Raw genomic sequence first — 9,918 nt, 5'->3', positions numbered from 1 at the left:
TTGTAAGGAACAGGATCTTTCTTTAACCCTTCAGATGGTGCCAGGGCAAATTCCTCAGTATACTCACAAGTCAAGGGACAGTATCCCTGGTGTGGAAATGTCTGGCAGGCTGGAATTTCTGGGTGGCTTTTCCCATTGTAGGGATTCAAGAAAACCATTGTCATTGTTCCTTCTCTAGCAAGAGAAAGGAAAATCCCAGCCATTAGGGAATTAGTTCTGGCTCAAGAACATGGGTTTTTTTTTTTTCTTGGAAATAGGGTCTGGCTCAGTGAGATGCCCTCAGACTTGGTGTTTTGTGTTGCCAAGATCCCTGCTTCTGGCAAGCTACAGGGGAAAGAGGCTGCTTGAGAGAGAGTCTTGATGCCCCTCGGAATGACACAAAACCTCCATTATTTAATAGTTATTCAGTACAAAAGAAATTTTATCCCAAGAGTAAGGCTTAGACAATCTGACAAATAGGAGTATTTTAAGAATTATAAACAGAAATCAGATCGCGTTAAACAGTTCATTTCTAAGCATAATACAAGTTAAATTGCCTTACGGGCTGAACAGGGAAACAAAGAAGTTAGTTGTGGATTTGCATTGTTGTGAGTGTATTTGTAACTGGCAGCACAGGGACTGGTTAAGCCAATTTCCTGTGCCCTCTGACCAAGGCCTCACAAACACCTCAGCACCTGGACACTCCCAAGACTCCTCTGTTAATGACCCCGTGTGATGGAAGCTACTGGGTCAATAGAGAAGTTGACCCAGATGCAGGGCCAGACTGTGATGTGACACAGAACTCAGTCTCTTCCAGACTCTTGCAATAATCACTTTGTATCCAGAAATTTTCTTGAGTTTTTGCTCACGAAATTATTACCCACTGTAGGTGTTCTCCTGGAGAAGGCAACGGCAACCCACTCCAGTACTCTCGCCTGGAAAATCCCAGGAGGAGCCTGGTAGGCTGCAGGCTATGGGGTCGCACAGAGTTGGACATGACTGAAGTGACTTAGCAGCAGCAGCAGTAGGTGTCCTTCAAGTGTGGTCTGTGGCCACTTGGGGAGTCCAAAACCGTCTCAGGTGGCCCATGAGGTCAAAACTAGTTTCAGGATAATACTAAGATGCCATTTACCTTTTTTACTGTGTTGACATTTGCATGGATGATACACAAGTCAAGGTGGAGAAAACCTCCGGTGCCTTAGCTCAAGTCCAGGCAGTGGTACCAAACAACACTATTAGTTACTGCATCCACTGTCACACACTCAAAGTACCAAAAAAGCCCCATCTCTTTCATGGAAGAATGTCTTTGACAGGACTTCCCTAGCTGTCCAGTGGTTAAGAATCCACCTGCCAATGCAAGGGACATGGTTTTTTGACCTTTGGCCCAGGAAGTTCCAAATGCCACAGAGCAGCTAAGCCTGCGTGGTGCAACGACTGAGCCCACATGATGTAGCGCCTGTGCTCCACAACAAGAGAGGCCTGAGCGCTGAACTAGAGAGGAGGCCCCACTCAACATAACAAGGGAAAGCTCGTGCTTAGCAATGCAGACCCAGCACAGACAACAGCATAGTAAATAAATAAAATTTTAAAAAGAATGTCTTTGACAAAGCCATCAACATTACTTGTTGTATTAAATCTAGGCCTTTAGGTATATATTTTTAAAATATTTTATGTGAAGAAATGGAAAATAAGCATAAAGAACATCTGCTACAAACTGAAGTACCATGCTTGTCTCAAGGAAAGGCACTTGCGTAATTGAGTTACAAGCTAAACTAGCTGCCTTTGTCAAGAACCATTAATTTTATTTGAAAGAAAAACAGAAACAAGTTACAGCTATTCAAACTTGGGCATTTAGCTTTTTTTTTTTCTCTCAAAAATAAACAAGTAAGCCAGTCATTTTCAAGAAAATGTATTCTGTTGCCAGTGGTAAAATTGAGCCTTTGAAAAAAAATTAGAATTTTTGAAAACTTGTATCAGCCAATGAATATCTTACATTTTGAACATCTGCATAACTCAGTGAATAAACATTTTCCAAGTGACCAATGCCTGGTGTCACAAAATTAGGCATGGGTAAAAGATCACTGCAAACTACAAAGTGGATCAATGGGTTTTAATGCAACAGAGATGAAAAGATCACTCTTCCGTTTTTAAGTTCCACATTGCAGCTAACCTTTAAGAAACTACCACTTGTACAGTTCTGGCATAGTATCAAAGAGTATACAATTATCTGAAAGAGCTCATAAAATACTCCTCTCTTTTCCAGTGACATGTCTGTGCAAAGTCAGATTTTCTCTGTATACTTTAACTAAAACAATACAGACTAAATGAGGAAGTAGATAGAATCCAGCTGTCTTCTCTTAAGCCAGGTTTAAAGAGATTTGCAAAAGTGTAAAACAATGTCACTCTTCTCATTACTTCATTTTGTTTTGGAACATATAATTATTTTTCAAAATAATGTATGACTGAAGTGAGTATTGGATGAGTTAATCAATATTATTCAATATTAATCAATATTATTCTTGAATGAATTAAATAAATACCTTAAAATTTTCCATTTTAATTTTCAGTGTGTTAAGTATCAGTAGTTAAAAACTAAATAAGTGAAAAATCTTCATGATTCTCATTTTTAAGAATGTAAAAGGGTCTTAAGTTTAAAAAATTGAGAACTATTGATCTTCTGAAACCTCATGCAATAAATCTACTCAAACTAAGAAGCATGGGAGAGTGGACAAAACATGTGCTCTGGACTTAGACCTAGGTTCAGATTCTGTCTTGTTTGATAGCTGTTTGATAGCTCACTTGATAGCTATTTGATCTAATGAATCAATTTACTGCTTCAAGTTTCAGTTTCCTCATCTATAAGATGGGAGTAATGATACCCAACTTACAGATTGCTTGAGGATTGGGGATAACACTTATAAGGTACTTAACATAATGCTTCACAATAAATCAAATATTTATTGATTGAATAAATTTAGTAATATATTCAGTATATCAATGACTGCTTTGGGTTGCAAGGATCAGAAATGGTTTAAATGGTTTAAAATAGAAGCAAACAAACAAAAAACACCAACAAAAAAATTTACCTTCCATAAAAGAAGTCCAGAGACAGCAAGGCACAACAATGCCATAGACTCATATTCTTCCCATCTCTTTGCTCCGATTCCTCAGCATTGACCTTCCTCCTTAGGCAGGTGGCAAGGTGGTGGAAGTAGTTCAAGGGATCTCATCCAGGAAGAAGAAGAATGTCCTAAAGAAGAGAGATTTTTTTTTCCCCATATGTGGGAAAGAGAAAACTTTCTGTATTGCCCTTAGCTTACTTACCTTCATATTCATTCCTGAATCTGGTCTCATGTCCATTCCCTGGCCAGACGGATAAGCCATGCCTTTGACCAATCAGGTCCACTTATTGGCCTGGAGGTGGGATCAAGCTTCCTGAGGCACTGGCTTGACAGGTGAAGGGCTGATAACCGAACAAAATTAAGGCTTTATAAGGAAGGGAAAGGGAGAACAGAAGCAACTAGTAGGCAATCAGGGCTTCCCAGCTGACTCAGTGTTAAAGAATTCACCTGCCAGTGCAGAAGAGACACTGTTGACTTGTTCGGTCAGAAAGATTCCCTGGAGAAGGAAATGGCAACCCACCCCAGTATTCTTGCCTGGGAAATCCCATGTACAGAGGAGCCTGGCAGGCTATAGATCATGGGCTCAAGAAAAAGTCAGACACGACTTAGCGACTAAACAACAACGGCAGTAGGCAATTACACAGGGTTCACTACATCCAGTAAATAAAATTCTAAGATGGTGGGTCCCAGTACTGGTTGGCAGACTGGCTACATAGAAGCCACCTGGGAACTTGTTAAAAAATATAGTTCAAACTGTGCTGTACATATGAATTACCCTGAGATCTTATTAAAATGCAAATTTTACATTTATAACAAGTGCTCAGATAATATAGCCAAGCTCTAGTGTATGAACCCTACTTTGATTACCAAAGATACAGACTGCCACCTCAAAATTACTGACTTGGTCTCCCAGGTGACCATGGTCAGAGAATTGGGATCAAAGTGATGGAACATCAACAATATCAAGATTGGCATTCATTCACTCACTCATTCATTCATTCAATAAACATTCATAGAAACCTCTACCCTGCCATGTCTGGTGCTCATTGCTGAAAGCAGAGTCCGCATTCCAGCTGGGGAGAGAGAACAGGCAGATTGATAAGCAGATGTTGTTAATATAATGTGAGGAAAGCTATGAACTGTGATTGAGGGGCAAGAAGTGACTCACTGGTGAAGATGAGGTGACAGGTTGGGAAGGCTGCACAGAGAAGGACTTTTAACTGGCCTTTCTTTGGTGACCAGAGTGAGACAATGTGGAAGCATAAAAGCACGAAAATACAAATGAACAGAGTACATTCAGGCATAGTGAGAAGGTCTCTTGTGTCTTCTGTACAGGTTGAGATGGGGGTGGAGAAAGATAAGGTCAAAAAGCTTGGCTGGGGCTAGATGATGGAGAGGCGTTAAATGCTGTCTTAAATCACTCTATAGCTGTTCTCAAGTTTGCTTCCTAGAGTCACTTGGAGAGCTTTAAAAAATCATGATGCCCCAGGCCACATCTGAGGTCAGTTACAATAAATCATACTTTTGGGGAGGGGGTAGCACAGTGACGGGGAGGCAGCATCAGTACATTTTAGAGCGGGTGAGGCAATGTGCAGCCAAATTGGGAACCACAGCTCAGCACACAGGGCTTGCTCAACCTGTTTGCATAGAACATGCATTTCAGTGTGGTTACAGCCCATCCTTCCTAAATGCACTTTTCATTTCAATTTGATATTCAAAATCAGAATTATTAAAAGGCTTTTATGCCACAGAGGCCATGTGATGGGCATTGGAATGGCGCTCCCCCTGCACATGGGCCTGTGGGGTGCGGGCAGATGAAGCCTGCTCTTTGTTCTCCTGCCTGCATCTGTGAAAGCTGATCCCTGCGTAGCCACAGCCAGGCAGAGGGCACCCCTTTCTCTCACTAGCCTAGACCACAGGGATCTTTGACTGGAGTCCGCAGAGTGTTTGCCGAATGAGAACACCTCCCCTGTTCTCTTGTATGAACTGAATACCTACTCAGGAATTGGGGCATATTTTCACTTGATGAGATGAAAAGATGAACTCTCCACACTGTGAAAGCTAACAGAAGAATCTTTTTGTAGGCGCTTCACAATATGAATTTGGAACGCCTGCTCTTGGTTTTGATTTCTGTATTCAGCTGCTAAAATGTTTTTCTTAATAAAGGTTGTCCCTTCTTGTTTCTCACCATTCAAGTCCCTGAAGTAATCTTGAAAGTGTCCAAATGTTGCCCTGGAACTTTTGCAGTTGTTGTCCCCTCAAGTTGCAGAATTTCTGGAGTGTTTTGAATTTAACAAAAAAATACTTAAAACTGTTCCATGTATAAAACATAAACACAACTCAAAAACAGCACTCCAAACTTGTTTGCCATCCAGCCCAGGCCCCTAGTTTTTAGCCAATAAAATATTCAGGCGTTCTTAATGCAATGGAACAAGTTCTTCCTGTGGGAGACAATGGAGACTGGAGACTGATGTATGCAAATACCACAGACCAGCAGGTTCCTGGGAAGGCAGGCCTGGCTTTGGGCTGACTCTGGTTTGGCCTTAATGACTATTTTGACTGTGTCCTCTTTTACAATTCCCCACCCAGCACACTCGAGGTAAAGTGCTGCTCTATTTTCCGAATTAAACTGGTGTCCAACAAGCCTTCTGGGGTCCCTTCTGCTTTTCCTCGGAGAGGCCCCCAAATGAGGGAGAGATGCCATCCCACCTCCCCGGTGATTCACAGGCCTTCGCTTCATACTTTTTAAATAATTCACTCAACTTCTTCTCTCTGTGATAGCCCAGGCTTCCCCACAACCAAAGGATGTGTAATCACCTTGAAAAGAAAAATAAAACAAACATTCATCTGCAGCTCTGACTCAAAAGAACTGGATTCTATGGAAATTACAGGCTTTCACTCTGGCTGTGCAGATGTGACCAGGAATCCACGCTGTAGCTAATGCGGGACGGGAGCTGGACTCCGTGTGTCTGGAGTGCCAGTGTGTGGGTGGCCCGGGCCAGAGGGTGCAGCCAGCCCCTCCTGGATGGGATTGGGCTGGGCTGAGTCCCTGAGCTGGAAGCCCCGCTGATGCCTGACCACTTTCAGGGAGAATATGTAATTAGTAAACAAAGCCTCAACAGCCCCCACCCCGAGCCTGCATTTCCACAGCCTCAGTCTTGCATGGCCTCCCATTCCTGCGGCTGCGGCTGCTCCGACCCAGCGCCTGGCTCTCCCAAGGCCCCGCTCGGATACAAACAAGCTGGCCTTTGATGACAGGAAGGGAGTGGAGTTTTAATCTTGGTTCAGGGAGACGTTACCTCCCTCTTTGTGGATCAGCGATTGCTTTCAAAATACCGGGAATCATTATTTTACCTTACAGGAAGGGTTATTCTGTGCCATGATTAATTTAGCTGAGGCTCTTAGAAAACAGTAAAAGCTGAGTGGCCTTATTAGTCCCCATTTTAAAAAGCACTTTAACATCCCCGGGCAGCAGGTCTGATGAGAAGTGCTACTTATCGTGACCCTCTGTACATTCCTTCTTCTGAGCTGATTCTCCCAGGGCTTTTTAGTCGCTCTGATGAAAATGCACTGGTTCCAAATGAATCAAATAGGAATTAAGCAGAAACGTAATTTTTTATCTTTAAAGAAGATCAATTCCAGTTTCTAATGAAGGAAAGAGAAGAAATCATTTCATGCTAACCAGAAGGGAGACACATCCTGCATTTTGGAGAGAGGTGGAACAAGGGTTTGGGTTTAAAGTTTAATTAGAAAATGTCTGCCTAAAAGAACAGCTCAACTGAAACTTGTTAACACTCTGGGGCCCCAGAGCTGCTCTCTTCTTCTCCCCTCGTCCCTTCCCCTTCCCTTCTTCATTCTCTCTCCTTCTCTCTCACCCAGTGAAGAAGAGCATGGAGGAAAGGATGTCTTCATAAGACACATGAGGACATCTTCAGTGGTACAGAAAAGGCAGGGATTACAAATGCAGGGGATGAATTGGTAGAGAGAGGGACCTCGCCCCAGCTCTGGGGAATCCCACATTCTTCCCTGGAGGGAGCAGCCCCTTTGCCTACAAACCCATACCACCAGCAGCCAGGGCATCAGCAAGAGCCCTGGGAGCTGAGGGGTTTCCTGGAAACCAGTCCCAAGCTGTACCTCTGTCACCAAGGATGTACCAGGATGTGCCAAACTCTCATCCCATTTGAGAGTTTTTTAACTTGTTTTTTACATGTGCTTTTAATTTTTACTTAATAAAGGAACAGATGCTTTATAAGTAAAGACCACTTGGTAATTAAAATCAGTTTTACTGATGGCTAACAAACACAAGGAAAAGCTGATATAAATCTTTATGAGGCCCACGGCTGCTTTTTGACAATGCCTCCTCTCCCAACCTTGTTTTCTCTCACTTTCCCCCAACTTTGTTTTGGCCTAATAATTCTATCCTGTCGCACAACTGCTCATCCTCTATCCTCCTGGTTTTGATTACCAACTGTTGTTTATTTTAAATGTAGTTACCGGTTAATTAAATAGAAATTAACTACATTTAGAGACAGGGTTCTCAACTATTGGGTTATTGCTTCTTCCTTTGGCAAATATTCCTCCTTCAGGCAGTTCTGACAGCAGAAACTCCAGAGGCAAAGTCTTTGTATAGGCCCCTTAGGGCAACTACCTGCTACACCCAGAGTTTCATGAAGTCAGGTGGCATGCTATCTTCACCCATCTGGACCTAGAGCAAGTTAGGCTGTAACTGGAGCTGCTTCCTGTTGTGATTTAGTTAAACCATTTCTGATTCAAGGCAGACTCTCCTATCAGAAGGTCAGGTTTATTTCACTGAAGAAGGGGGGGGGGGGCGCGCGGAATCCATCTTCTGCTTTTCTTCATTTTGGGGACAGCTGGAATGCATCTTCCTTTCCACCCAAACACTGAACTCTACTTGGTTGGGTGAAGGAGAGGCTGGCTCCCTTCCTGGGTTGGGTGGAACACGTGGACTAAATCAGTCCAACGCAGAGAACAGCTGAGCTGGAGGCTTCCTACTCTCAGGTGAAGCCCCTTGTACTAACCACCTAGATAATCTGATATGGGTATCATTTATTCTAAAATAAGAACAAGAAACACATCAATGACAGAATTCAATAGTCCAAGCCTTTTTCAGTCTCAATCTGTGCTTCTGTAGATTGTACAGATGTGTAAAGTTATACATAGTTGTGTCTCCACGTCATCATTGCCTTCTCATCAGGAGATGTCTTCTCCTGTCTTTGCCTATTGTTAAGCTACCTATCTTTCAAGATTCAGCTCTGGCCCATCTCCTTTTTTATGAAGATATTCCCTGAGATACTGAGTCAAGTCCCAGCTCCATTGCTTAGCAGCCTTATTATCCTAATAAGGAAAATGGGGCATTATTGTTAAGATCAAAAGGTTAATAAGTGCAAAGGATATTAAGTTCTTCACAGATGTGAGGCACCATTATAATTTCATTATGACTCCTTATTATTATTGCATTCTAGAATGCTATTTTGGGCATTCATTTTATGGTACCTTACATCATTACTTAACTGTTCCTGATATTCCTGCTTGTTCTCTCTTTAGGTTGTAAATGAATAGAAAGTAAATAATCAAAGATAAATTTATCTACAAGGGTGACACAACCTTATTTATAATAGAAAAAAATGGAAAATTGCCTAAAAGTACAATATAAAGGACCGGGATTGATTTTTTGGAAGTGGATTATATATTCATTTAATGGAATAAAGTCTGGCTATTAAAAATGGAAGGAAAGAATGAAAAGAGCTAAAAGGAGCACCACTCTTAAAATGAGAGTATTAACTTCAAAATCATAACTTTTCTATGTTAACTTACAAAAGAGCTGAAGTTGCAAAGCAAACAACAGGTCTAAAACCTAAGGAAGGGACAAGGTCTGTAGAAAGAAAGGGAATGCAAAGTATTCACTTGGGGTAGATGTCATCAGATACCAATGTATGTGTTAAGTCCCTCAGACATGTCCGACTCTTTGCGATCCCATGGACTGTAACCTGCCAGGCTCCTCTGTCCATGGAATTCTCCAGGCAAGAATACTGGAATGGGTTGCCATTCTCTTCTCCAGGGGATCTTCCCGACCCAGAGATTGAACCCAGGTCTCCCGCAATGCAGGTGGATTCTTTCCCAACTAAGCTATCTGGGAAGCTCTCAGATATCAGTAAGTGAGTTTAAATGAAATAGCTGATAAGTTGGTGAAGACAGAATACCGGCTGACAGTTCAGTTCAGTTCAGTTGCTCAGTTGTGTCCGACTCTTTGTGATCCCATGAACTGCAGCATGCCAGGCCTCCCTGTCCATCACCAATTGCTAGAGTCTACCCAAACCCTTGTCATTGAGTCAGTGATGCCATCCAACCATCTCATCCTCTGTCATTCCCTTCTCCTCCTGCCCTCAATCTTTCCCAGCATCAGGGTCTTTTCCAATGAGTCAGCTCTTTGCATCAGGTGACCAAAGTATTGAAGTTTCAGCTTCAGCATCAGTCCTTCCAATGAACCCCCAGGACTGATCTCCTTTAGGATGGACTGATTGGATCTCCTTGCAGTCCAAGGGACTCTCAAGAGTCTTCTCCAACACCACAGTTCAAAAGCATCAATACTTCAGCACTCAGATTTCTTTATAGTCCAACTCACATCCATAAATGACTACTGGAAAAACCATAACCTGATTAGACAGACCTTTGTTGACAGGCTGACAGACAAGTGTGAAACCCGAGGGCCACAGAATTTGGGGGATTCTATACTTCTTTCAGGCTCTTTCTCCACAACCCCTACAATTGCTCACAGAAAAGACTGGAAAGAGCCCTA

This window comes from Cervus canadensis, chromosome 7 (genome assembly GCF_019320065.1).
Source record: "Cervus canadensis isolate Bull #8, Minnesota chromosome 7, ASM1932006v1, whole genome shotgun sequence".
Lineage (NCBI taxonomy): Eukaryota > Metazoa > Chordata > Mammalia > Artiodactyla > Cervidae > Cervus > Cervus canadensis.
The sequence above is the reverse complement of the archived record's forward strand: the minus strand, read 5'-3'. Positions refer to the sequence as shown.